The sequence below is a fragment of the Falco biarmicus genome, chromosome 3 (assembly GCF_023638135.1).
Source record: "Falco biarmicus isolate bFalBia1 chromosome 3, bFalBia1.pri, whole genome shotgun sequence".
Lineage (NCBI taxonomy): Eukaryota > Metazoa > Chordata > Aves > Falconiformes > Falconidae > Falco > Falco biarmicus.
This window is the reverse complement of record NC_079290.1, coordinates 83,078,552-83,106,290: the sequence shown is the minus strand read 5'-3', so window position 1 is coordinate 83,106,290 and position 27,739 is coordinate 83,078,552. Positions and strand designations below refer to the sequence as shown.

At 41.2% G+C, this 27,739-nt stretch overlaps 1 protein-coding gene across 5 annotated transcripts in view; it reads left to right on the top strand.

The window, feature by feature from the left end:
• Positions 1 to 27,739, top strand: part of SEMA5A (semaphorin 5A) — a 350,205-nt gene that overhangs the window by 135 nt on the left and 322,331 nt on the right. The window contains exon 1 of one of the 5 annotated variants that reach the window (XM_056332048.1): positions 164 to 463. The exons of 1 other annotated variant lie outside the window; for it this stretch is intronic. The gene's annotated coding sequence lies outside the window, so the exon portion shown is untranslated. 3 more of the 5 variants (XM_056332050.1, XM_056332049.1, XM_056332051.1) reach the window with 3 other exon arrangements.

The window sequence follows — 27,739 nt, the reverse complement described above, 5'->3', positions numbered from 1 at the left end:
GTAAGTAAAGAAAAAATAAAATAAATAAAAACCACCAAAAAAACAACCAGCCCCCCAAGCACGACAATCTCAGCCAGTTGCAACTTCTCGGCTGGCCCGGAGGGGGGAGCGCGGGGGAGGGAAGGGAGCGATGCGAGACCGCCCCAGCCCGGGGCAGCGCCGGCTGCGGGCTGTGCGGCGACCCGCGCACCGCCGGGCACGGGTGGCCGTCGCAGCCGCCCCGGCTGCCGCTGCTCCTCCCCCGCGGCGGGGCGCTGGGTCCGGCCGGCGGGCGGGCGCGGGGGCGGCGGGCGAGGCGCGCAGCTGCCGCGCCGCAAACTTGGTGGGAGAGAGCGGAGCGCGGGCGGCTCGGCGGGGCTGCGCGGGGCGAGGCTGCGGCCATGGCGGCGTGAGGCGGCACCGCGCCGGGGAGCGGGGCATCAGCGCGGCGGCGGCGCCCGCCCTCGCCCGGCGGCGCCTCCAGGTAACCCCCTGCGGCCCCTCTACCCCCGCGCGGTGCTGCGGCCGGGGGCGCCGGGGCTGTCCGAGAGCCGCCGGGGAGGCGCGTCCCCGGCCGCCCTCTCCCTCCCCGGGGCCGCCTCGCCTGGGCTCGGCGGGGCTGCGCCCCAGGCTCCACCGGCGAGCCCGGGGCGGGGGGGGGGGGCGAGGCGGCCGGCGGGGGTCTCGGCCGCCGCAGCGGCTGGGTGCCGGCAGGGGGAGCTGGCGGCGAGGCGGAGCGGCGCTGCCGGCGCCCGGAGCCCGTCTCGGGCATTACCCGGCCCCACCCCCGGAGTCCACCGAGCTTTTCAAACCGGGCGGGCGCTCCCCGCAGCCGGTGCTGTTCGCCTGGGGAAAGAAGCGCCAGGCGGGCGGGCGGCCGCACCTCCCGCGGGGCTGACCCCCAGGTGCGCCCCGCCGGCGCTCCGGGCGGCGGGACCCCCGCGCTGCGCCTGCCCCCGGGGCCGCTCCCGCGGCGGCGTTTGCCGGCCCAGGAGCGTGAGGTGCGTCGCGGCCGCCGAACTCGGACTGCGGGGAGGGCAGCCGGTGGCTCCGGAACGCTTTGGAGGGGGGTTGTCACACTTCGGCGTGTGAAGTTTGCTCTGCCGCTCCCGCTGCTGAGAGCGGCGCGGAGGGCGCCGGCAGCGGCCCGAGGAACGTGGGGTTGTCCGTGGGATGCCCGCGCAGCGCGGTCTGAAGTCCTAACGTACTTTACATTGCCGCTGTTTAACTGGACTGGCTTCGGTCTGTGGTGTGACCGTATATTTGGCGTTTTCTGAACTGCAGAGTTTGGGAGTCACCGTTCCCCAACGACACAGAAGGAAACACCTCGGTCTGTTGTTTTAATCCATCTCTCTGTGAGGATCGCTTGCCAGACAAATGACAGCTATTGGGGTTTGTTGTATCATTCCAGATGCTAAGCATGCACGGTAGATTGACACAACGATAATCTGCCCGAGATAATTCGTGGTGGGGCAGCAGGGGTGGGGGGAGCCCTCGGTGCATCCCTGCAGCACAGCGGGCTGCGGGAGCTGGCTGTGCCTGCGTGCACATGCACCCTTGCGAAGATGGTTAGAATTTGCAAGGCTGCAGCTAAGAAAAACATCCTAAAATTAAAAACTGTTGTTAAAGTTATAGTAATAGCGTGCTCCAGCGGTCCCAAGGTAGCGCATTTGAAGACCGTATTTCCTGAAAGCTAACCAGCCGCTCTTACTCTCAGTTTTTGTGAGATGGGCTGGTCTGATGCTAGCCTGCCTAGAGCACTGTAAAAATAGAATTTTTCACAACGGGAACTGCGTCTTAGTTCATAGCTCTAGCCATTTCGGCATCTTCTGGTTATTACGTGAGTAAGGCTCTGACTCAGCGTAGCAAAGTTTGATTTACTAAGAATTGTTGAATTTGGTGGTGTCACACACATAATGCGTACTCAGTCAGAAGTGTGCTGCTGCCTTGAAAGGCTGAGGTATGGCCTTAGGTACTTTGCTTCATCCGGTGAAAGATTTTGGTAGGCTTCTGTATTTTGTGCTGCGTTCCCACGTCCCTCTCCAGCAGGTACTGATAATCTAACTTTATTACATTTACTAATGGATTCATCTCATTTTCTCATTTTAACACTGAACAGCTGTGAGGAGTCCTGCTGAGAGCTAAGATTTTGCTCTGGAGGGTGGCAGTTTACTTTTCTGTTTGAGAGGTTGTTTTGAACTGAGTAGTATAAACGCTTACTTTTAAGTTGTACTGCTTATGCCTTAGGATGTTGTAACAGTTTTGTTTTGGTTGAGAAAGCTGAAGGCATTAATATCTGTAGTGTCTCATTTCTTTTAATCTTTAACCACTGCTGTTTTCTTAAAATACTTGCAGGTAGTAGGAGTGCCTCTGCACTTTGTAATGATCCATAAACTTTGGTTATATCAGGTTAGCTGTACTCATTTCCTGTTGGGCAGAGATGCAAAGGGTGGTAACTATGTGTTGCTGCTGTTTTCAGAAGAAAGAGTTGTGGTGCTTTTTTTTTTTTCTTTTTTTCTCCCCCCAGCTACTTAGGGAAACCACGTGTGTTCGAACTTCTGTTGATATAGTCTTACACAAACACGATGTAGTGTTATACAAATACAGGAATTTCACTGAATGAAGTTCATTACTTCCTAGTGAATAAACTACATTACAAGCCCTGAACTGCAGAAATCCAACACAAGCCTCTGGCGAACTTCAGTGTCTGTGGCAGAGACTGTGTGCAGGAATTCAGCCAAGGGAGCAGCTGAGCCCCCCGGATGAGCAGGGCCAGACCCCTGTCTGTGCTCTGGTCTGCAAGGGCTGCATCACTTGGAGTGTTGGCTGGGGGTTACCTTTAGGCTGTAGGACACGTAAGTGGATAGTTGATTGTACCATCAGTTGATAGTAGGTGTGTACTACCAGTACTATCATTTGATAGTGGTGGTGGGGGGAGGGTGCGTGTAATCTGACACTGTTTTTAAATACAAATCATCATCTAGTAATTAGTTAATACGTTGTGTTGACTGATTTATTACTAGCAATGATGTATGATTTAGCTTGAGATGTAACATCTGGTTTATAAAATTTTGATATGATCTTGATGTTTAGTAGTATATGTTCTAAAGTTACTACAGCTCCTGAGATGAATTGGTATTGCTGCTGCCGTAATTATAGGAAGCAGCACTGAGGAACTTCTCATTTTCTGTAACATCATTTTATGGAGATATTTAATGGCAGTTCTTCTCAGTGCTGAGTTCTCCAAATTATTGTTAATCCGTCTGTTTCTCTTCATTATCATCCTTTTATCCTCTTTGGCATGGGTATACGTCCCCATTCAGAAACAGTTTTAAGTTACAGACTATACATTTGCACTTTCCTAGTGTGTTTCATAAAGCTGTAACTGATTCACAAGAACGAGGTCTTTTGGTGTGGTGGTTTTTTTTGTAATGTTGTTGGTTTTGTTTGGTTTTTTTTGTCAGACACTAGACCTTTTTCCAACTGACCCTTTTGAGATGGGTTTGTCAACTATTCTCGGCAGGCTCGTTTTAATTTCCAAGCTGCAGCATTGCAGCTGTGACCTGTGGAAGACAGGTGGCAGTCTGCTATCTGCAATTCTTACAGAAGCCTGGGGAATGTCACAGCTTGAACTGTGCAGTTAATGTACAGTTTGCTGTTAAATCTGTTGTTGAAACAGCAAACTGTTTCCAAAAAAGGCTTGGGCTTTTATTTTAGTTTGCTGTGTAAATGTGTCCGATTATTTATTTAAGAAATTTGCCAGGTTGCCTCTAAGTATAGCACATTTGTCAGCAAGGAAGCAAATGTAAACCAAGTTAATGACCTCAAAACTGCAATCTAATTAGTGTCCTGCTCTTGATTTTTTTTGCTAGAATGTATATTCCAAAGCGTAAGGCATGCAATTCTGTTGTCATCTAGTGGATTTGTACCTGCATCTATTCTCAAATTTGTGTCTTCCCTGAGGTACTTTGATGCAATCCAGTTGTCTGCTGTATAAATCAACTCTTTTATCTCCATGCTCATTATTTTTGTATAAATAAAGATTCATTTTTAATAATATATTTGGGGACATTTTGGGAAGAAATCTGTACCTGTGTCCCAGCGTATATTAGAAAGTCAGGCAACTTCACAAAAGAGCTGATGTTTGTTGGTGATAGTAGCACTGAAGATCCCAGCAGAAAGCTGGAATTGATATACAGTATGCACTGAGGCCTTTGCAGGTGAAATTCTTGAGCTTAGTTCAACTGTTAAAACTTACCTTTTCAAAGGTTATCTTTTCCTTTCAGTTTGAAAGATTTATTTCAGAAAAAGTTTAAAAGCTGTGTAATGTGTAAGCTTTGCTGTCATTTCCAAACTTATCTCCAATTAGTTTATCTGTGTTGTGAAATTTCTTGTGTGATAGCAAGATAATAGTCTTTCATTCCTTTTCCAATTTTTAAAATTAGAATATGTCCCTGAGCTCCAGTATACTTTAGAACTGTTGGATCTTAATTTCTGACAGAACTGGTTGACCTTTCTGTGGCTACCAACCCCGGTAATGGAAATTACTGTTTCACTTGGAGGATGTTATTCAGGCTCTGAATCTTTGGCAAATAATTTGCTGTGGGTTTTTTTGGTTGTTTTTTTTAAGTCCTTGCTAAATGAACAGCAATATGTAAGCAAAACTTAGCAGTATTTGTTTGGTTTAGGAGAAGCTTACAGAAACTACAATTTTCGGAATGCTGAAACGCAGTGAGTTGCTGTCCTCTGTCTCTCTAATACTGTGATGCTTTCTTAGGCTTTACTAAATACATGTAATGAATGAATTAAAGCATGTGTGGTGGCTGCAGGGTTGGCTTATAAAATGTATTGGATAGCCTGAAGAGATAAGCCATACTGCAAACTGGGGATTTTCCCACTTTCTCACTCCTCTGAATTTCAGAATTGAGCTGCTTTCTCTGCTGCTGCCTTCCTTCTCTGAATTATTAGTTCAGGTGGAAACCCAGAGTGCTATTTTTTTTTAGCACTTTATTAGAGGTTTAAAGCATATTCATACAGCTTTTCCTTATGTTAGTTTTTTAAGAGGTGACAGGCTCTCTTGTGGAGGTTGGAAATGGACTGAGGTGCAGATCTATGCCCGTCTTCACCAGCAGTCTAAACTCATGTGCTTTCTGGTTGGACTTAGATTTAACTGAGAATCAAGAACAATTAATGTAAAGTTATCTATAAGGTCTCTGTAGATAGAGAATATTTTAATAAATTTGGGGCCTGTTCTTCTGATCTGCAGTAAGATTGCTGCTGAATCACTCGTTTCCATTGCTGGTGAAATCTACAAAGAGAGGTACGTGAATGAATATTTGCATTATGTTTTAAAACCCCAAAGGTTTAGGTAGTTGTTCTGCACTGTGTTTTCTCCAGCATAAAGTCACTTCAGAAATTCCTGCTGTAGTTTTTTGTTTTTTGTTTTTTTTTTTTTTTTTGTGTGTGTGTTTTCATACTCTGGATCACTTCAGTGACCTGGCTTCAATCGAAGCCCACTAATACTTGCATTGGCACACCCCCCCACCCCCACCCCCCCCCAGTTATGAAGCGTACTCTGGGAGCACTGCTGAAATGGCTTTGGTATGGGAGAAGACATACGGGATGAAACCCTTTCTGTTGACCTTGCCTGATAGAAGTGAAATTGCTGAGTAGTGGAATAAAACTTCTGACCTTGCCAGTTATGGGAGGACAGGTCATGTGCCTCTCAATGTCTGGCAAAGTTTTAGGATTTCTTTACTAAGTCAGAGTTGGAGGCTGTGGAAAGGGATTGTCTGCAGTCTTGGGCTGGTATGTTACTTAATAGGAGTTTGGTTGTTGATGGCCTCTTCGGTTATGTCTTGTTTGCTTTCCTATTCTGAACTTGCAGCAGGCTTATATGGTTGTTTTATTAGATTTTTATCATCAAAAATGCCTTGTGTGTGTATTCTTATTTTTATCTATATTGTTAGCTTATATTTATCTATCTTATATTTTTATCAAAGCTTCTAATGCTCCAGTGCATGCTTTTCTTTGCTGCTTTTTAAGCCTAAGCAATGATACTGAAATGTTTAGTAAGAATGTCTATGAGAGAGTAAGTGTGCAAAATTGCTACTAGCATCTGATGTCATATTATCCAGAACTGCAACATGGGACTCATAGCTTAGCCAAAAGATGAGATTTCAGCTTTGGAAAGGAATAGAGAGGACTGTTACCTGATAGTGTTCTTCAAAGCATATCAGCCTGGGGTAGGCCAAGAGTCTGATGACTCTTAAGAGCTTTATGAACTATCTGTAATGCAGAAGTAGCTAAAGACAGTGTTGGTGGTGTTTCCTGCACCTGTTTCTGACACTGCAAATCCATATTCTGACTCTCACTTGATAAATACTTCAAAAAACCCCAAACAAACAACTAGAAAACCCCCTTAATTCCTGTAATGTAACAAAAGCTTTTCTTTGTGACCTGAAACCCACTCTATGCAGTGTTCTCCGAAGGCAGGCAGATATAGGTGGACGTTGCTGTGCCAGGCAGAGAGTGGTGTTGTAGTTTATTGTCCTCCTTGGTAATTCTGGGTCTTTCTTTCAGTAGTCAGATCTCTACTGGGTCCTTTTAGTTGTGCCAATGTAACTTCATGTGGAGCCATACTGTAGACAGCATCAGGGAACTGATCCTTTTAAAAACACTTTTTTTGTCTTTGAACTACTCATGGCCACAGATCCCAGTAAGGCCCCATAGGCACCGGTCTCAGCGTAACAGCAGGTGTGCATTGAGTGTTACCGGGTGAGGAAGGAGGGGATAGGAAGGTTGTGTGTGCAGGTAAAGATTCTGGTTAGTCCCTCAAGTAACAATGAAATCTATGATTGGAAGAAGAGCTCTGGTGGATTTTGCCTCAGTGGTTTAAAGCATATTCATACAGCTTTTCCTTATGTTAGTTTTGTAAGAGGTGACAGGCTCTCTTGTGGAGGTTGGAAATGGACTGAGGTGCAGATGTATGCCCATCTTCACCAGCAGTCTAAACTCATCTGCTCAGGACTGAGGTGCCTGAGAGGCAACACCTCATTGCACTGCCCTTGAGCATGTCAGGAAGTGGAGAAATTCAGGGTAATAACCTGATAAAAACTGGAGCTCAGTCTTCCAGAGCTTGTCTGTCAGACCTTACTCTATTGGAAAATTATAATGGATTCCGATACATGCTGTTGGAATTGATAGTATAAACCAACATGACTGTTCTACATCGATTTGCCAAAAGCATGAGTTTATGTGTGCAGATCTAGAGACATACGAGAGGTGAAGAAGTTGGTGTTTGTAGGGCGAAAAAGCTTCTCTTTATGAATGTGGGTCTGAGTCCTAAAATGCTGTTACCCTGGGCCCTGGAGACCTGTGCAAGTGATGTAGTTCTGTTGTAAATCTTGGCCAGAGTCTATAGGCACACATGAACTGTCCAGCAGAATTGCAGGGTTTTCCAGTCTATCTTCTTTTGCTTTCCTGATTGCATGGTGTTAGACTCCTTATCTGAAGCATTAGGTAAGTCTTTAATTTTGAAGACAAAGTCATGCAGCTTGGTCATCATCCTTTACCTGCTGGTAACAAAAAAAAAAAGCATTAACTAGGAACAACAGCAAAAAGAGGGATCTGAGTTCTACCTCTGAATCACTGTTTTCTTTTTTTTTCCCCTCTTGTAGTCTATTGTTTTAAATTAAATTAATGGTCTGGGTGCAGCGACTCATTTTCTTCCTTCGGTATCCTTTCTATAATTGAGTTTGCAACTAGCTTTTATTAGAAAATTCCATTTTTGCTTACTTATCTATAACTGGCAGGGAAAATTGTTTTGCAAATCTATTTAATCTGAAGGCCAATGAGATCAGTATTGGGGTTTGAAAAAAATAGTCTTGAAATAGAAGTAAACACTTAATTCTAATATTTAACTTGAGTCTTTATCTTTGTCTCCCAAACCTGTACTCATGAAGTGCTCTTAAAATAACTTGAGCAAATGTGTTATTTTTCCTTGAGTACCCATATGAATGCACTGCCTGCAATGGGCTATCTGCCTCTTAGGAAAACACGTTAGCCATCTTAGAGGACAACTGTTGACAAAGCTTGTCCTTCAAATTCAGTTATAGAGATGCTGTGTTGTAGTTTTTTGTGGGTTCCCCCCCCCCCCCCCCCCCCCTTCCAGGAGGCTCAGAAAAAGAACTAGCTTGTTGCAGAGGCGTATCACTAACATTTTAATGAGAAGAAATGTAAGAATTGCATAACTGCAAATACAGGGACCTCCATTTGTTTGCAAGGAACAATTAATGTGCTTAACTTACCTTTTTGATCTACTGTGAATTGTTTGTAAAAATGCATGTATTTGTTAATTTTGTAGTTTTAGCATTCTCAATAAAAAAGTCCTTTGAAAGAGAGGGTTTTTTTTTTCCCTGCTACTCTCATCAATCTTGACTTTTTTTATAAGCCCCAAATTGCTAACAATGCCAACACTGAAAATTTTGAAAATTACATTTGAAATGAGCAGAGCAGTTGGCACCATGCTTGTTCCCAGCTCTCTGCACATTCTGGCACCTTGAAAGATTTATCGGTAGCCGTGGATCAGGTCTGGAGAACTCAATTACAGATGAAACCTGAGGATCTGGAGATTTCTGTTTTTAACCAGCAGATTTGGTTCTTGCCGAGCCAAGTGCTTGTCTCCCCTTGCCACTTTCTGCATTGCGGGAAGTGTTGCTTTGTGGCATGTTTTGAGTCCCTTGTTTCCGTCTTGCTTATTTGATGACTAAAATGTTCTAAGCCTTATAATAAATCATGTGTAAGTGTTGAATGTTCTTGCTTCTGCATAAAAAGTTATTTTCCACACATCAATCTTCATATGAAGAACAGTGTTTCTGTGGGTATATTAATATGTATAAATAGTTGATAACTGGGATGATCAATCTCGGGAAAAACTGTCTGGCTGTTCCTGAGTATCTCATGTTGTCTTTTGGGTATTTCTAATGCCACCCTGCATCCCAAAACACTGAGAGAAGAAACTCCCTTTGATTTCATGATAGCATTTGGGTTAACTTCCATCATTGTATGACTTAGTCCTACAAGCATTAGGCTTATGTGAACTGGAGTGCTTTGGGGAGCCTTACTTTTGTGACTGAGTCATAAGGATTTGAGTTAACAAGAGTTAGTATTCTATTCTTCAGGTTTACATGTCATGCTGTGACTGAAAAGAGTTTGGAATTGCTTTTGTAGACAGCTAGCAGGGAAGAAGTGATGAGCAGACATAACTGATAATCTCTTCAGCCTTAGCAATGGCAGCTGGTATATAAACTATTAGTACCTTCCTCTGAAATGTTTCATTTAGCTTTTCTTTTTTTTTTTTTCTTTTTTTTTTTTCTCCCCCCCCCAGCAGTAGCTCCCAAGGTATTCTCACCACTTTAACAACATTTAGGCTGATAACTATACTCCTTATCCCTTGATCCCAGGAGCTCATCACCAGACAAAGCTGTTGCATCAATTTTCCATTATCAATTTTTCTGGTGAGGGACCTGACCATTCAGAAATGAATGGAAATCTGGCATCCTTACCCCAAGGTGTCTACAGACAAACTCCGTTCACACAGAGAAGTCTGTACTTGTTTGTTTGGTATGGTCGCTCCCAGTGCATTCCATTATAGCTCAGCATGTGAAGTGATGGCTGTGAGTCACTCTGTGCAGAACCACTGAACCAGTGAAATTTCTGGTGTCTTATGCAGTGTGGCATGAAGTACGCTGGAGGTGCTAGCTAACAGCCTTACTCTAGCATTTCTGTTGACTAGAAGCTGTGTCCCACAGGCAACGTGTTTGGTTTGCTCAAGGCTCTGAAACGTCAAAGAAAGATCAAGTATAATGCATCCACATAGTAAAACTAGAGTGTTGATAGGTACTTTAGTAATATATGAACAATATATTAGAATTAAATGTCGGCTATGATAGACAATCTCATTTGAGCAGTAACTTCTATGTAGGAATTATTTATTGGGTAGGGCTCAGTGACCCAAATTATTCTAGTTAGATGACTAGATCATAGTAATGCTCCCTCCTGACATTAAATCTATGTATAATTTAAAAGCTTTATATTAATTATAAAATGCATCAGTGACACTTGTAATTTCTTAAAGAACTGTTTTCAAATAGTAACTATAAATGTTTCCTAGTTTACTGTATGCAGTCAAAATTAACCTTACTTTCCAGTTCCTATATACACATATATTTTTTATATATATGGGGGCGTGTGTGTGTGGTTTTTTTCCTATATATACATACACATGCATGCATCTACACACATTCTTGCAATCTGTTCCTGTTTGTCAAACGGTGATACTGGCTAGATCATGTGCTCCCTGTATTTGTTTAGTCAAGATGCTGCTGTAGCATCCAAGACAAACAAAATGACAGTGGAAGGACAGTGAGGCCTTTCTGCTGGGAAGAGCTTAACAGCTTCAGTCCAGTGGTTAGCGCGCAAGACCATGCCAAAAGATAAAGTGAATAGAAATAGAGATCAGGACACTGTTCTGATAGTTGACAGTTTTATTTTGAGCTCTGAAGAGCTCATCTCTTTGAAGAGCAAAGAAATTTCGTCATCAAATATTGATTATGTGTTATATCTAAAATTCATAAACTTCTTAACTTTGTTCTGGCAAGGTGGACTGTGGGGAAGAATGGAGCAACCTTTGCTCGAGAGTGAAAAAAATGAATAAAAGAAATGTAATTTAAATGAATCCTTTACGATGGCTATAGAGGGATCTTTTAAAGGCAGAGATAATTATGTGATTTAACTGGATGCAGAAGATATAACTGAATCAGTAGAATTTCAGTAAATTATGAAGTTACGTTTATTTAAATGGACTAGAGACATGGACAAGCTAATTGAACTACAGTAACAAGAATGTACATGGAAGTTTGAGGTTTTAATATAGTTTTCTTTTCTGAAAGCTGATCAAGGCTTTGTAAGTGCAAGTGTTTCTCCACTTTTTGCCTCTGATTTGATGGTATACATTGCCATGCAGCCTTGCTGCAGGCTGTGAATAAGTCCATGTATTGTGTAAGATGTAAGTACAGTCGTTCTGTTTTAATTTCTAAATCCTTCGGGTTATTTCCCTTTCCATTCCCTCAGACTGCAGCTGTGGTTCCAAAAGTGGGATCGATAAGTCCTAGTATGTTTGAGATAACATACAATAGTATGTTGCTTTTGTAGGGTTCTCAATTAAAGGTTAGGTTGCTTAATGCTGATGAAGGAGGGTGGAATATTGAGGGTTGACATTAGCACTACTTCATGGTTCCAAAAAATTTGAAAATAAATGTTCTACAGGTTTTGTTATCTACCTTTTAATATAGCAATGCTAATAAAATGATCTCTGTGTACATTTTAAGGCAAAAAAAAAAAAAAATCCCTTGCTTTATTGTTTAGGAACTTGACTTAGTTCTGCTAGATCTGTCATGTGTAAGATGATGCTTAAAGTATAAAGCAGACCAGGGTACTCCTGCATTCTGCTAATAGGTTGTATGTGTGTAAATATATTAATGACCAAATGATTCTCTAGATACTCAAGGGATTCTTTTGTGCATATAAATAAAAAGGTGTGAATGGCAGTGCTGGTGTAGTTTGCTGATCCCTCTCTGACTAATCCATCAAAGATGAGAGCCTGTTGTGTATTTTGTGTCTAGGTGGAATTACTCTTTTCTGCTTTCCCTTGCCAGGAAGTCAGCCAAGATGGTGTCCGAGCAGGTAAAATTGTTTCTATGAACAAGCCATGTGCAAACTCGTCCCTTCAGTTAGCCATCAGAAGGTGTACTGAAGGCCATGTTACCTTTATCACACTGAAGACGTGCAGGTCACCTTTCCTGCATTCCCAAAGCCCAGGCTGAGTACATTGCAGTTGCTGGACTCCAGGCAAGCAGGGGTGCTTGGGCCGGCAGGAGATGTGGCTGGCTGGTTTTTTTCCTGTGGCTTTGTGTCCTGAAGCTCAGTACAAAGAAGGGCAGCTGCTGGTGTGTGGGTGGGAGGGTTGGTGTTTTTCTTTAATGCCTCTTTCAGGGAATAAAGATGATGAGGTAGGTAGTGGCAAGAGGGAAGAAACAGCTGGCAGAAGTAAGAGGTGGGGGGAGGATGTTTTGGCTAAGTGGGAATGGAAAGCTTCAAAGGAAACCAGAGCCCACGTGTCCTAGGAGAACAGTGTGGTGGAAGCTAGTAGACTGGATATGAGCATCTGTAGAATTGTGAAAAGCTTCTGTCCTTTTCTCCAGCACCCCCCTGGGCTCACAGCCTTATGCTCTCTGGCTCGCCTTGGCTGTTCACAGGATCTGACGCCTTTTGGACTGGATAAGAAGGTTCCAGCTAACCATATTCCCTACTGCTGTGCTACTTTTTTAAAGTACTTAGAGGTGTACAATTAGCTAATGAAATACCTAATGTAGAGTTTCTCACACATGTAACTGCATGAAACTTGATGGCGTGTGTTAATATAAATCAGTGGCAGGCAGAAGGAGTTGCTATATAATGTGAATTACAGAAACTGGATCTCAGGTTGGAAAACTGGGTCAGGATAATTGAAGTAATGTCACCAGCTCTGAGGGTGGATGCTGTTTTCATTTGCGTGTTGAAAGTCTGTGGATCTACAGGGCTTTCAGTTGTTCTTCAGGTATGAACTTTCGGTGCAGCTTGTTCATTATTTGGTTTGTGTTTCTTCTAAGAATTATGATGTGCTTTGCGGTAGAACTCTACTATGGGTGATATCATACCATGAACATGTTATGGAGATAAACAAGTTAATTTTTCAAACTCATGAAGTGTCTACTCTGTATGTGCTTTGATTTATGGGTTGGCTTGCCCTATCTCTTTTGAGTTCCAGAAGTAACTGTGAAATAATGGCAACAACCATGTTTTAACTATTGGAGAGAGATCTTTGGTTCAGCGTGGTTACTTCATAACCCAGAGCCATATCCTTTTACTCTCCACCTTTTATTACTTTAGAACCCCACCCCTCAAAAAAACAACCCAAAAGGAAAAAAAAGCAATGTTTTTTACTGAAGCAATCAAAAAAACGATCTTCTCGGTCGTCTGAGAACTTACGATTAGCAGACCTATGAAGCATTATGGTTCAGTTTGGTGTGGGAGCACAGTTGGAAAAGCATGGTGAACTTCTGCCTCACTCCATTAATTATGGTGAATGTGGGTTACAAAATGTTTGCTTAAATTATCTGTAATACAAAGTGGACTTAAAGATAATAGTAAGAATTTTATTATAGCTTCTTTAGTCCGCTGTCAGCACATCCAGACCTTTTTTCCCCTGTGTCTTTAAATATCAACTTGAAAATCTTTCAAAGGTAGTTTTATTAACATAGTGCAGATGTCGCTAGCTGTGAGGAGTAAGTCACAATTACTTTAGTGTTGTGTCAAAAATATCATGAAGAGGCTTAGAACAAAGGGAGCAATTAATGAACAGTCTTCCCCATGAACAAATGTCAGAGACTCCTCCAGGGCTAAGCTGCTTCTGTGCCATATTCATTAATTGCACATTCGAACAAAGTTGGTGTTGATGACTGGGTTTAATTAAGCATACCTGAGAAAATCCACAGAAACATTTCAGAATTATTAGAATGAAAAATTTGCATTTAGTTTAATAAATAAAGACTTCTTCCTTCTCAGGGGAGTTTTATGCTTCGTGTAACTGTTCCTGGCTGACATTTACCCCTAACTATTGGTATTGTCTTCACTGGAGACTTTGGCAGAAGATACATCTTATTGTTTGCTTCAGGATGTATGCCAAATACTATGCTGAAATTTAAATCTCTATGATTAAAAATGTATTAAAATCTGTCATAATGGAAGACAGCTCTTGGAACAGTGTCAGTGTACCTGCTGAAATGTGGCAGGTAAGGGAAGAAGTGCATGTGAGTAGAAAGGTCGAAATCTTAAACCCTAATTGCTAAAGCTCATTCCAAACTTGCTGACCCTGTACCCTGCTTAAAAATACCTCCTTGGGAAAAATAGACAGCAGCTCTGTAGTATAAACTCTTCTGTAAAACTCAAGTTGTCTGTTGTACTCGGTGACTTAAAGGTCTAAATTGAAACTTGATGAATGGTGGTCCCCAACATCCACGTTATGTGGAGTACAGTATTGCATTTATTACCACATTTGTTTGTTACATTTTTGATTCTGTTTTGCCACTCGGTAAAACAGAGGCAGGTGTGGTTGGTATAGTATAGGTGTGCGGAAGAGTACCTAGAAGGTGAAGGGTATTTCTGTGTGATTTTTTTCACCCTGTGTATTGCACTAAAAGTTGCAATAATATATGTAAAATACTGTTATTTTGGGCTTTGAGGAGAGAGACTTTGGGGGAAGAGGGAAGACTAATATACACCCCAGGTGATCTCTTCTAATTATACTGTTTCCAGGTATTTATTTTGGTTTTATTCCTAAGTTCTGTTGTGTGAAATCAGTGAGAATATGAAGGAGAGTTTTGTGAAAGAACTTTGTGGTAGTTTACCGTTCTGAGCCAAGTGGTAACTGGAAGAAGTGGGAGATGTGTCATTGGACAGACGTGTAAGAACTTAGTAAAAATAGCATATCCTATAGTGGGCATTCATCCGGAAATCTAAAATTAGCATTGTATCCTGGATATGATCCTGCAGGTGGTCACAAGCACTAAATAGTATTCAGCACCCTCTGTTATTCAAGCAGGTCTTAACATATTTATTTAAAATATTTTATGGTTTTATGCAAGGCTGACTTACCGTTATTACTGTCGTTCTTTATATGGCATCAAAATGTGCAATGCATTTCATAGGTATTAAAACAAACTCTTGACCAGAGACATTTAGCATGGTCCTGCATGAATGGAAGTTGGTGGCATAATTCCAGCCGACTTCAGCTGGGAATGAATATAAGGAGATCCTGATTTATTTCTGATTATATATATATATAAACATACAGTGAGTTGAAAGGATTTAGAGTGATTTATTTCACATTATACTATTGTAGCATTCCAAGAGACTTTGGCCAAATAAACTTAAGGAAAACCAGAACTTGGATATTATGGTTTGATTAATTGCTTGAATATGCAAATTACAGTAGGTTCTGATGTACGTAGGTTAGTATGTACAGTGAAAGTCTATACTGAATTTTCTTGCTTGACAAACCTGATCTTCTACGACAAGATATCCCACCTAATGGATGGGGGAAAGGCTGTGGATGTTGTCTACCTGGACCTTAGTAAAGCCTTTGACACTGTCTTCTACAGCATTCTCCTGGAGAAACTGGCTGCTCATGGCTTGGACAGGTGTATTCATCACTGGGTAAGAAGCTGGCTGGATGGCCAAGCCCAAGGAGTGGTGGTGAATGGAGTTACATCAGGCAGGAGACCAGTCATAAGTGGTGTTCCCCAGGGCTCTGTACTGGGGCCAGTCCTGTTTAATACCTTTATCGACGATCTGGATGAGGGGATGGAGTGAGTGCATCCTCAGTAAGTTTGCAGATGACACTGAGTTGGAGGGGAGTGTTGATCTGCTTGAGGGCAGGAGGCTCTGCAGAGGGATCTGGACAGGCTGTACCGATGGGCTGAGGACAATTTTCTGAGGTTCAACAAGGAGGAGTGCCAGGTCCTGCACTTGGGTCACAACAACCCCACGCAACGCTACAGGCTTGGGGAAGAGCAGCTGGAAAGTTGCCTGGAGGAAAAGGCCCTGGGGGTGCTGGCTGACAGCCGGCTGAACATGAGCCAGCAGTGTGCCCAGGTGGCCAAGAAGGCCAACAGCACCCTGGCTGGTATCAGAAACTGCGTGGCCAGGAAGACAAGGGAAGGGATTGTCCCCCTGTACTGGGCACAGGTGAGGCTGCACCTCAAATACTATGGTTTTGGGCCACTCACTGCAAGAGGGACGTAGAGGTGCTGGAGCGTGTCCAGAGATGGGCAATGAAGCTGGTGAAGGGTCTGGAGTGCAAATCTTGTGAGGAGCGGCTGAGGGAACTGGGGTTGTTCAGCCTGGAGAAGAGGAGGCTCAAGGGGGGACCTTATTGCTCTCCAGAGCTACCTGAAAGGAGGCTGTCGGCAGGTGGGGGTAGGCCTCTTCTTCCAGACAACAAGCCATAAGACAAGAGGAAACGGCCTCAAGTTATGCCAGGGGAGGTTTAGATTGGATATTAGTAAAAAATTCTTTACTGAAAGGGTGGTCAAGCATTGGAACAGGCTGCCCAGGGAGGTGGTGGAATCACCATCCCTGGAGGTGTTCAGAAAGTGCATAGATGTGGTACTCAGGGACATGGTTTAGTGATGGACTTGGCAGCCCTGGGTTAACAGTTGGTCTTGATCTCAAAAGTCTTTTCCAACCTAAGTGATTCTATGATTCCGTGATGTTTTATTTCCATTATCGTGCCATTTTCTGTCCCTTTCTGGAAAAAATAGAGGGACATAGGCTTTTTAAGGGCTGTAGGCAGGAAGTTTCTTTAAAACCCATTGGAATGGCCTGTAGAAACAAGACAGGATTTCCTTATTATTTACTTATTGAGTACAGGTGTTAGCTCTTGTGTTTGTTTTCAGAAAGTGGCAATAAGAGCATGTGTTTATTTTTCTTGCACACTCTCCATGTATATATCTGTGTGTGTGTGTGTGCGCGGAGGGGGATACCAGAGAGACAACAAAACTGTGTGTGTACATAAATAGTCTCTTAGAGGAAAAATACCTGGGGGCTGGGGAAAGAATGTTTCCTTTATTTGTTATATTTTAACTATATATGGCCATAATTTTTTTTTTAATTCAGAGTAAAATTTTTTTGAGATTGTTACTAAAAAGACTGGCTTCTGCCTTTGAAAAATACGATTTTTAAGTAAGGTGAGAGACTTTTTTCCCATGTTTTCAGATACGATTGCTTTACATTTTTTTTTAAAGCATAGATTCTTACAACTCTTTGTCATACTGGATAGTTGTGAGCATTTTAACAGCTTCTTGGGGATAAAATTTTTTTTCTTCAACTTTAATTCTGATGATGTTTAATAGTTTCATTTAGTATCACTTCTAAGTGTTTAGGTAATGCTGGGATGAAGAGGTTGAATTTTTAGATGTAACATTCACTGCTACAGTAAAGGGAAAGCTATTGACATGTATAGAAGTGGTGATTCAGCAGGTACAGTGGGTAAGGCAGAAGTGTAATTTGTCGAAAGCTTCATGGCAGAGGCCTTTTCTGCTTATCTGCCATGGCAGGTTTCAAAATAGTGATGGGATCTGAGTGGCCTGAGTGGCACTTGTGGTTTGAAAGGTGAGGGTGGAGGCGAGAAACCTTATATGAAATGTTTAATAAAGGTATTTTTAAGTGATCTTATTTTTTCTCTCTCCTGGCATTATGAGACAGTTTTTCAGAAGGTGTTCAGGCTGGTGTTCATTTTTTTTTTTTTTTTTCCCCCTCCTTTTCCCCTTTTTCTGCCTTCACAAAGCAGCCCTTAGGGAAGGTGAAGGGATTTGGAAGTGGGATGCTGGCCAGCACCTGTACAGTAGCCTGCCCTTTTCACCACATGCTAAAGGAATGAGCTAGCAAGAACAACTTTCCTGGTTCCTCTTCATCTATGAAATACTGAGTTTTGAATACTTCATGTCTTTATTGAAATGGAAGCACTACAGCTCAGTAAACCTAAACCCAGTGGCCTAAGCAAGTTTGGATTTTTATTTTAGCTACAAGCCAGTCAATAAATAAGTGGTTTCAGGAAGAAAAGTAGGCTTTTGCCCACCAAAATAAACTTGTCCTTAACATGCCTGTAGTATGGTATGGTACCACAAGGATCTTGCTTTCTTATTTGCATGTCAGAGCAACAGACTTGGAGCCATACTACCATGGAAGCGAATGGCACTACGAGAGCATCAGTTGCAATGAAACTTGGTGCATTAGCTTGGAGCAGAAATGAGTTCTGCAGATCTGGTTTACTTTCCAAGTGAAATTTATGCATGCATGTTTGTCGTTCTTTACCTGCAGGGAAGCAGTAAATGCAAGTACCAAAAAGATCCTTCTAAGAACATATATAGTACAGGATGAATTTTGGGAAAGCTGAATACTGTGTCATGGGATCTAGTGAAGTTATAGTTATTATCTTAGCATGATACATATAATAAAGGCATATAAATAAAGAAATAACATATAATAGATTAAAAAAATGCAGGCCTGTAATGCCTTTCCCCTGTCTAGTAGAAGAAATTTGTACGTGCTGTTTGCAAAACCTTTTATAAAGGAGTTGAGGCTGCTTCAATGGAAGGTGCTATATAGGTAAATAGGGCAATTATATTCAGGTTCAGTGAACTCTTTTTTTTTTTTTCTTTTTTTTTTTTCCTGATTAATACTAATACTCTGATAAACCCTAGAACATCATCAGGACTTTTTCTTTACCTGGACAGCAACACAAATAGTTGAAAAACACACTTAAAATAGGAAAATTCAGAAGATCTTTGGTTTCTCCAGTCTTTCCTCTTTAAAGAGTTTTCATTGTTTTCTAAGACTTGTTTAAAAAACCAAACAAACAAAAAAGCAATGAGAAAATGCCTCAAAACTACAGAACCCCTGCCCCCTCCCTGAAAATGGCCAACTGAACACCTATTTCAAATCCAGCAATTGTGCTGGCCTAGCTGGAGGGCTGGTGAAAACTTCTGAAGGCAAAGCTCATTTCTGGCCTCTCTCCTTCCCCCCGTCCCTTGGCTCCTGTGCTTGGTTAAAGGCACACTGCAGGAGGGAAGTGTTACTGATTCGTCTCCGAGAACAAGCCACGTCTGTGGCTGGGGTGGTTTATGTCTTTTTATAAAAAAATTTAAATGTCACAGAAATAAATTATTCCCATGTTGTTGTTAGTTTTAACACTAATTTTAGACAAAGTTGCTTTAGATATGGGAAAAAAAAAATCCTCAGTTTTACTTGTTTAGGTGACAACTGGAGCCTCACATGAGAAGTAGAAAACATGACTAGTTCTTTATGATGTGACATTTTAGGACAGATTGACAAACAGCTTGAATGACTTTTGGAAATGCAAGATGTTGCAAGAACACATTACCTTGCTATATGTAAAGACTGCTGGGAGAAAAGGAAGCTTTTATTAAAAAAAGAAAAAAAATGGTGGAGGGAAAAGCAAGCTATGCTTTAAGCTATTTCTTTATATGATTAAGACCTGGACTGTCTTTGGGAAACGGCATGTCTTTCTGCTTTTATAATTTCAGGGTGGCTATTGACTGAGCAGTCGGGTGCTTTTTTCCTTTATCTGATGCCTTACTGAGTTATTTGCAGTCTCCTGACTCTGTTAGGAAGCTAAAATTGGAATTTTAGCTATCAGACATAGAAATCATTAACAACGTTTATTGACTTCTAAATACTCTTCTGTTATCTTGATGATGTCAGATCACCCTTATCTGCTTTGTGCAAAACATTATTGAAAACAATGAAATTTCTCAACTTTTGTGGACAGGTAACGGACTGGAGAAGATTTTTATCTGAGAAAATGTCGTTCAAGATGAAGCTATAAGAAGCTGCATCTGCTAGCAGTAAGAATAGCTTTAACAAAGAAATCTCAACTAGAAAGGCTGTGTGCCTCTTCTACTTTGTCCTTTGCATTAAACCAAGAGATGTTTTGTAGAGGTCAGGTAAAAAAGTTGTAATGGAAGTGACACAGAAATCCATTAACACTGACTTAGATTATTAGTTTTCAGTATCTGTAGCTTCATTGCATAGCAAAGTTCAGATTTTATCGTAACAACTAATGCTCTGGTTTTGATTCTTGAAAATTGATTTATGGATGAAACTCCTTCAAAAGAGCAGGTGCTCAATGGCAACTGCTTCAGGCAGGGTGAGGAAGGGAGAAGAATTAGATGCAGTTTTAAAGTGTAGTGGTCCTAGTTATTGAAGAGCATTCTCCATAAGGAGTAATAATATCCTGTCAACTAAGAAATGAAGAATGGGTAAAGAGAAGATAATTAAAAGTAAAAAGCAAAGAATTCTTTTCATAGACCAGAAAGTAGGACATAAAACATAAAAGCTAAAAAGGAAGCATACTGTAAAAATGTAAACTCTTTCTGTAATAATTAGCAAGTCAATATAATTTTCTTATATTTCACTTTGTATTTGGAACCAAAGGAACATACAGATATGTCTTGCTGGAAACGTATGATTATTTTTCCTTAGAAAAGTGCAAGTTTCTTTGTATGTTAAATACAGTGAGGGAGTTGGTGAATTATGATAGAGAGTTATAAGTAAGTTAAAAAAAGGTTTGGATGGTTACACTTATTTTATATTGACTTTTACAGTCTGGGGGTGGTAAGTTCTCCCATGTTTCAGAGTATCTGAATACACAGAGTGATCTGTGTATGTGAAAATTGGGAGTGGTGACAAAAATCTGCTTTCTAATGCTGTATAGCAGTATCAGTTGGAGCAAACCTTTGGCCATTTTGGTATGGATTCAGTCTGCTCTGAGGATGATATGGCTAGAGCCTTCTTGTTTTCTCCCCTTTAAGTTAGGTGTTGATAAACAAAATAAAATGCTGCCCTATTTGCGAAGCTTTTTTTCTTTTTGTCACTTTTGTGTGCTTTTGGTCTTGTAGATCATCCCTCCTTGGTAAATTCACCAGACAATAACAACTACTTGGAAGTCCTGTGCCACCAGACGCTGGGAGATTAAAATGCATATCAGATCTATGTATGTGAATTGTATGATTTGTGTTGATCTGGAAACTGTATTTATTAGTATACTTTCTGGATGCTGATTGTGTCATACTGCCAAAGGAAAATAATCCTTGTGATCTATTGCGTTTTGTTGAATTTAAGGTTTTACAAAGTTTCTGTTGGGTTGTAGAGCTGTGAGTATGTATAGAATAGATGCTAAAAAAGTGTGTGAGAAGGGTAAAAGGAAGGTTGAGATGAGTGGTCAGGAAGTAGCAGGGTGTTAGGAGATGGGTTTGGAGTAAGTGCAGAGTAAGGAGGCTGATGAGGATTTGTGGGAAACAGGTATGTTGTTTTCAGTCATAAGATGCAGAAGGCTGGTATTAATTTGTTGGGAGGACTGTGATGAAAAATGAGACTGATGACTGTCTGAAGGTTTGAAAGCAATCTTTGATGTCTTGTGACATACATGGCCAGTGAAATTTTCTAAAAGCAAGGTTGTCATGCTGTCAGCTTTATGTGAGGACTTAGATGTTTTTTCTTTTTTCTTTCTGTACTCTGTGGTAACAGATAGCAGGAGACAATGTGAAGACTATGGGGTACGCTGGGAAGGTGATGCAGACACGCTGCAAATGGTGCCTGAGGGGGTGTGTGGCACTGCACAGATGCAGGGAGCCGCCTTGCACAGTGCTGCAGCCAGTCTGGGCTGCCAGGCGCACAGGGGCCAGGAACCCGCGTGGGACTTCACAGCAAAGCTGGTGGTGTGAGCTCGGTAAATAGCTCTAAGCCACAGTCCTATTGCATCACTTTAAAAGGAATTGAAGTGATCATCAGGTCATGCCCAGAGTGATGCTCCCCCCAGTACTCCTCAGGCAGTGGTTTGCTGTCGGCTTTGCTGAAGTGCTTCTCCAGATCTGAACCATCCAGCTTCTCTCCATGACTTCTGGGATGGTCATCTCTGCCATGGAATGTGTGTGGAGCACAAAGGTAGCCATATACTCACTCACAGGTATTACGAGTTCAAATTTTCTACTGCAAGAACACTAAACTCAAATCATAAAGGGCACCTGACATTTAAATAGAGAAACAAAATGCCTCAGCCTTGATAATTAAACTGGCTGAATTTGCACTCATAATTTTGGTTGTACAAGGGAGGGAAGGAAAACTTGCCCTGGCATGAAGTGCCATGTGCAGCCTGACACTAGATTGCAGGGCGCGTTCTCGAGGGATGCTGGACTTGCAGTTTGTATTAATCCTAGTTGGGAGGGGTAGAGTGCTGTTTGGTTTTGAACAGCAAATTTGCAAATGCTTGCTGAGACTCTTGTCTGGCGACTGTAGTTGCTGCTGGCCTCTTTGAAACATACAGAAACATGCTTGCTATACTGTGATGATCAGAAAATATTAATTTCATTACACACAAAAATCCCTAATGAAAGGTTGACCATTTTCTGCCACTGTTAATTTCTTAACTTTTTGCAAATGTAATTGCTGCTGTGATTACAGAGAGCCAAATTGAATTTGGGGACATGCAATATTCTTTTACCACTAGTCTAGTCAAATAATTTTTAATGAGACAGAGAGCTAGTTGAACACCCAAATTGGTTTGTTTACTTCAGTAGCTTTGACTGCATTAAAATCAAAGAGCTTGCATGGGCAGGGGGTAATCTGTGTCATTGCTGGATGCCATTAATCACCCCCTTGACTCAGGGCAACAGTTTTGAAAAGTGACTTATAGATGATTGAATAACTTTACTCTCTACACCATTAATGTTTCCCAGCAGGCTGCTAGTGTGCAATCACAAACATCTGTGCATTTGAAAGTTTCCATTTCCCCAAACAGAGACATATTTTATGATGAAAATGAAAGAGAAGAAATAAAAAGGAGAATTTGTTTTTACATGAATTGCCTTTTGAAAAAAGGGCTAACTGGAAATGTTTCTGCTTTAACTCTTGTATGCAATAATATCATCTGAGTTTATCTTTAGATTTTTATGCTCTTGATGGCATTAGATTTTTTTGGTTTTGTTTTTGTTTTTAAATTTTTAAATTTATTTAATTTATTTAATTTATTTAATTAAAAATAATTTAAATTAAAATATTTTTTAAATTTGTTTTCATTGTTTTGGCTCCATGGGATCTTTTTGACATTTGATATCCAGTAGTGAAAGCAAATGTATTCTGCTCCCCAAATAACTCAAAACAGTTTGTGTTTTAACGGTGTGTTTAAAGTAAATGTAGCCACTTGCCCATAGATGCAGTAGAGTGTGCATTACTTATTCAAAGCTGACAGGTCCAGCTCTTTTGGAAATCAGCTTAGCAGAATGGAGAACAAAAATTGTTTCTCCAAGCAATCCTACTACTTCTATGTTGGGTCTTTTAGACAATCATTTACATACACAGGGAAAGAGCACTGGGCAGTGACTGTGCTTCTCTGCATTGTCAGTATTTCCCGGTGCCGCTTTGGCTGCTCACCGAGCTCCAGGTGGGTGCTGCATATTTGTTGTCACTGTCACAGAATCACCAAGTGTAGGTTGCTTGGGCCTGGGGGAGATCGTCTGGTCAACCAGCCACCTTCAAACCATGTGTTTTCCTTTAGCCTCTTCTAGCACAGTTTACAGAGTATCTCAACTTCAGAAATGTTGTGTTGAAGAATTTTAGTGCTTGTCTTACATATCCTGTAGAGAATTAATCCAAGACTAACACCTTCAAAATGTGAGATTGATTGCGCTGTTTCACAACTCACTTTTCACTGTTTAAAAGACCTCAGCTAGGAGGACTTGGTAGGTATAAAAAGACATGGGGGGAAAAAAACCCCAAGCCAACCCCAAAATCAAACCCAAAATGCAAAAGAAGGAAGAATGCCTCCTTCATTGGTCAAAGATAATTGGTTCTGTACCAAACACATGCTTTATGTTATCTATGGGCAAGGATGACAGGCTTAATCAGTTTCATGAAGCAGTCAAAATTAACTGTGTAATTGAAAGGTGAAAGGTTTGCATCCATTAATCAGATTGGTACTGGGGTAGAGATAAAGATATCCTTGAGTCAGAATCTAACAGTTAATAATGAAAGGGAGAGTGAGATGAATTGTGTGTGTTCTCTAACAGCTGTGCAGAGTGGGACTCCTAGGTAGGTATCTGTTCCTCCAGAATATGTTAAAAAACCCTCGGTGTATAGTGGGACACTAGGATATCGAAAGTTTCTGTTAAAGACCTCTGATGAAGCTAACTATAATCCTAAAAGTCTGGGCTTCTTTTCTTATTTCAGTATTGTTACTGAGATTGGCAAATGTTACATGGATTTTCATGTTCCCACATCACAATCACATTCAAGTTCCCACATCACAATCAAGTGGGGAGAGGGATTTTCATGCTGTCTCAAATACCTTGTCCAGCTTCTATATGAGACAAATTTGCCACCTCAGAGGTCCTGTGTCGCTGAAAATCCTCCTAATCAGTTCTTTGTGAGCTTCTAATCTGTTGAACTTCTGTAGGCCGTGGTTCAAATGTAAGGGAATGTCCTCGACCCTGGTGTCTTGGACTGAGCACCCAGGGGGTGATGCCCAGTTCTGAGCAGAATACATGGGTTTTGAATGCCTCAGATGTCCTCCGGCTTGTCATCTGAACTGGTTGCTCCTATTGTTGATAAGGAAATGGTAGAAAAAAGTGTGGCTGGCAGAGGGATCATGGTGTGCCATTTTTTTTTTGCCTACTAACCTCATATGTTTCATCTGTACATATGTTGTATTATCTGTTTCCTTTTTGCTAGGTAACAGAAAATTAATTTGTGATTAAAAGCCAATCCACACTAAGACAGAGGTGTCCCATGTACAAATCTTTCCCTGCAGGATTCCTGTAGCCAGAGGATTTTGAGCAGCTACAGTAGCGGTAGGGTGGCAAGGGTTGCTTGCAAAATCCCTGTGCCAAAAGTGGATTTCATGTTTGGCCATACAGTTCTGATCCTGTTGAATGCCTTCCACTGCCCAAACTATTTGTATATGTATATATTTTTAATAAGAAAAACAGGGTCTTTGTGTGTCAAGGCCAGGAAAATGAGTTTTCGTCTTATCTAGGGAGAATCGATAACAGAAGGATCATTAGCTATTGGCACTTGTTGTGGAAGATAAACTGCAGATGCTGTTAAAGAATGTGTCTAGAGATTAAATCTTTCCTTAGCATGAGAATCCAGTAGATTATCATGAGGACAGAGTGCAAATTATATTTAAGTTTTAGATTGTTTTTCCTTATGAAACAAAAAAATTAAGAAATCTTATTTGTCCTATGTGATTTTTTTTTTTTTTGTCCCCACCGCCTCTAGTGCTTGTGGGTAGTGTCAGATTATTCAGATACAAATAGTTTGTTATGAATTTATCTCTTAAGATTCATAGTTCCATTTTGTCTTTTTTCATAACTGGTCACTCAAACTTGGTTTTTATCTGTTCTTTCTCTTCTCTGCTGTAATTGTCAATACTGGTGCCCAGTTTTGCTGATGGATTTGGTGATACGAAGCTGGGCTCCAACTGCCAGTGTTTTCTGTAAGCAACTGGCAAATGGCGATATCTACTGATCGTAACAAGCAGGCTAGATCTGTGCAGACCCTGGTAGGCAAGTGGCTTTAGATGCTGTATTCACTCTTCACTTACGTGCGTACAGTTCCTATTTTATGTCAGCTCTGAGCTTTTCTAGTGAAACTTTTCATTGCAGTTTCTGAGCAGCCGTGCTCTCGGGGCGGGTAGGTCTCCCTGTGCCAGCCCCAATGCATCCTGCATGCTGCATGGTGTGCTCCAGCTGCACCTCCTGTAGCATCTCTGTAGAAGCGAGACCTTGGGGATCAGCTACGGGAAATCACTGGGATCATTGCAGAAATAGGAGACTGCAATAGGTGTGAAATACACTACTTGGATCTATCGGTTCAGTCTTGTGGGTGCTCTGTTTTGGAGCTTGTGCCTTTAGAGACCATGATAACTGAAGCTAAACGAAGTGAAGCAGCCTTTACAAGAATAATAATAAAAATAAGCATGTACATTTCTCTTCCTAGATATCTTATTACTCTAATGGTTTTGAACTGAGGCTGTAATCTAATCCTCTACAGTGTCAGCCTCCTTTGTATTTGGCTTCTCATCTGAATTATGGAGTCCCACCCTCTCTTGTACTTACAATGAAGTTGGTTTGTTGGGTTTTTCCCCCTCTTCTAAGTTGGTAATCAAAAAGCATGATCATATATTATGCTCTTGCCTAAGGTTCATCTACATCTACCTTTGTTGACAATAAGTGTTAATAAAATTTTTATTATCCTGTTTCTGTGGAGAATTTTCTAGCTGAAAACTGGGCTCCTGGAGAGCATGGGGGAAAAACAGCATGTGTGAGCAAAACCAAGCCTGTATATTTAAAAACATATCCCCCACAACTCATAGCTTAACTAATTTCTTAACAGGCCTAACTACCTATAGATTTGAGGTACTGTATTTTGTGGCAATGTGTTTATAGTGTTCCCAACACTTGGTATTTGCTTCTTTTCTGTCTTAGGAGTGGCAGCAAAAAGTTGTTTGCAATCTTGCACCATGACCCATGGCATGGAAAGTGACCTGATTTCAACATCTTTTATGTATCTCTGTGGAATTCTACATTATAGTGATATTTTTAAAACAGTAACTTCGTGTTGGTACATGAGCCAGCTTCTGATAAAGCAAAGCGCTGGGAGGAATGTTTTGTTCTGGAAATAGTCCTCTTGAAGGACTAATTGAAGATTAGGCAATTGTCTAAGGCACTGGTTAGTGATTTTTAAGAAAAATGTGTTAGTAAGAGTTGCCTTGTAATAAAATAGGGTCAAGACAATAAGGACAATTTTGCATCTATTTGGGAAGATGAAAATTTTCTTTTTTGTATACTTATCCATTACTATTATATTTGTTTTGAGTACTTTTGGTCTTCTGAAATGCTTGAATGTGCAATTATTTTCACAGACTCCATTGGGGCTATTGTGTACATTACATTTACAGTATAGCTCTGAAGTGTGTAGGTGTTCCTGACTTATTACATAACTATTTTATGGTTCTCATCTTCAGATGTGAATTTTTAGTGCCGAGTGTTAAATGCCAATATTTGTACTTAAAGGAAAGGATATTGTAGGTCAATAAATTAAGGAATTTTGGAAGGAGAATTGGATGGTCTGAAGTCACATGTCTTACAAAGATAACATTATTTTTATATGAAAAAAATGGATATTTCTATCTGCTAAAGGAAGAAGAGTAATTTCTAATAAAAACTACAGTGGGATAAAGTATTTAGTAAACTGGGCAGACATATTTTGCTGTAGGTCAATTATTTGTGAAGCTGTCACATATAAAAGTACAATTTTCCTAGGTCTGTTAGTATAAAATAGCACTAGGGATGTATCCAACGTTCACCTCACCCTTACTGACACAAAAGTCTTGTCTGGAAGCTAGTAGATAATAACAATATCCAGATAATTTTATTTTATTTTTTTTAGTGGTACAGTTGGCACAAAAATCACAAAAAGTATTCAACTGGGCACAGTAAAATTGTTCTGGAACCTAAACATTCTGTTTATATATATATATATATATTAAATTAACACATAATTTTCAGTGTCATGTTAAATGTGAGGAGGTCCTTCTCACAGCATGCATGGCTGTCTAGAGTAGTCTGGCCTGCCTGCAGCGTAAGCCAGCGATGCAGTGATCTGCACTTGTGGTGCAGTCTTGTGCAGGTCGGCTCAGTATTGCAGCCACCATCGGTCAGCTGCTGTGTAGCAAAGGGCTTAGTGATGGGAGCCCTTCTCCACTGGGAGCTTGGGTCCTGGCTTTCGAGCTGATGCGTGGAGATTCAGTGTGAGTTTCCTGGCACAGAAGTGACTTTCTGGCAATGGTTTAAGTGTTTTTTGTTTTCAGTCATGTAAGTTGTGTGTGAGCTGCAGAACAAGATCAGCTGCAATGTAAAAATGGAAAAATTAAGAGTGAGTTTACTGTTTTCTGCCTTGGTAAAGAACAGGTGGTGGAAATGACACACCTAGCTATTTTGTGCTATTCAGAATTGTGCTGTTATCATCTGGTTTACATTAGAAACTGTGAATGATACTGGTAAAAGAAGTGAACAGGAGAAAC